This window comes from Mus pahari, chromosome 6, assembly GCF_900095145.1.
Source record: "Mus pahari chromosome 6, PAHARI_EIJ_v1.1, whole genome shotgun sequence".
NCBI classification, from domain to species: Eukaryota; Metazoa; Chordata; class Mammalia; order Rodentia; family Muridae; genus Mus; species Mus pahari.
This window is the reverse complement of record NC_034595.1, coordinates 102,928,994-102,931,005: the sequence shown is the minus strand read 5'-3', so window position 1 is coordinate 102,931,005 and position 2,012 is coordinate 102,928,994.

Below are 2,012 nucleotides of genomic sequence, written 5' to 3'. Positions count from 1 at the left end.
AAAAAAAGCAGGGTCTCACTATGTAGCCTTGGCTGTCCTGGAACTTGCTATGTAGATCAGGCTAGCTTTGAACTCAGAGATCTGCCTGGCTCTGCCTCTCACATGCTGAAATTGGAGGCATGTGTCAATACACCTAGCCTAAGTAACTTGGTTGTGATAATGCGAATTTAATGTTTGATATGTGATTTAACCGATGGTCGTACTTAAATAAAAAACAAACAAACAAACAAACAAAAAGCAAAGGTTCTGGGCCTGTGAGGTGGTGGCTCAGAATTCACCCTGTTCGGAGAGAAAACCAGCTGACATGCCTCCTCTGGTTCCCACCCCACCATGACACTTAAACTCACTCAGATAAGTACAAAAAACTGAATTAAAAAACTATCTGCGGGCTGGAGAGATGGCTCAGTGGTTAAGAGCACCGACTGCTCTTCCAAAGGTCCTGAGTTCAAATCCCAGCAACCACATGGTGGCTCACAACCACCCCTAATGAGATCTGATGCCCTCTTCTGGTGCATCTGAAGACAGCTACAGTGTACTTAAATATAATAATAAATAAATCTTTAAAAAACAAAACAAAACAAACTATTTGCACAGGGTGTGTTGCATAGGCCTGTAATTTCAGCATTCAGGAGTCTTAAGTCAAGGAGATTTTGAGTTTGAGGCCAGGTTGGGCTACACAGCAAAACTACCCCTAACACAATTAACTCACACTGCAAACTCAGGGCAACCTGCGTGCCTGGTGATCCCTGGTTAAAAGAAAAATAAAGCACTTCATTTGGTGTTCAAATTCTAATTTTAGATAGGCACGAGGTCACCTGGATCGTTGTGAAACTGTTCCCTTGGGTTTTGTCTCAGTGTTTTTTCTTTGAGAGGGGGTCTCTCCGTGTAGCTGTGGCTGCCCTGGAGCTCACTCTGCAGACCAGGCTGGCTTCAAACTCACATCGATCCACCTGCCTGTGTCCTGAGTGCTGGGACTAAAGGTGTGCACTGCCACCATCCCAGCTCATCCCTTTTGTTTTTAAACAGCTGCAGAGATTGCTCAATGGTTAATAGCATGGACTTCAGAACCTGGGCTCGCTTGCCAGCACCCGCATGGCCATGCACAACCTTTAAGTCCAGTTTCAGGAGATTTGATGCCTTCTTCTGGACCCCACTTGCCCCAAGCGCACATGTGGTATGCAGATATATACAGACACAGTATCTGTAAATACACATACAATAAAAACATTGTACTTATTTAATTATATAAACACTCTACCTGCATGTATGCCTGCATGCCAGAAGGGGGCATTACACTATAGATGGTTGTGAGCTACCATGTGGTTGCTGGGGATTGAACTCAGGACCTCTGGAAGAGCAGAAAATGCTCTTAACCACTGAGCCGTCTCTCCAGCCCCAATAAAAACATTTTAAAAACTTAATTTTATAGCTGGGCAGTGGTGGTGCACGCCTTTAATCCCAGCACTTGGGAGGCAGAGGCAGGCAGATTTCTGAGTTCAAGGACAGACAGGGTTATACAGAGAAATCCTGACTTGAAAAACAAACAAACAACAAACAACCACCCAAAAACCCAAAAACAACAACAACAAAACCACACACACAAAAAAACCCAAAACAAAAACACCCTTAATTTTATATGTGTGTTTGTAGACACTGGTGTGAGTTCCAGGAGGCCAGAGCCCCTGTAGCTGGAGTCACAACAGGTGTTGGGAGCGTCCTGATCTGGGCGCTGGGAGCAGAACTCGTGCCCCCTGCTAGCACAGCCAAGTGCTGGGGCAGCGCTCCAGCTGTGTGTTATCTTTGTCATTGACCAGCATGAACCTACCTGACAGAAGAAGCTGAGTGGATTTCTTCCTGAGTGTTCACCTGTGGATGATTCAGTCTGCAGTACTGATGAATTACTCACCAATGTGCTTAGGCTGTAGCCCCAGGAACAGGCGCGCGCACGCGCGCGCACACACACACACACACACGCGCACACGCACACGCACACACACACACACACACACACA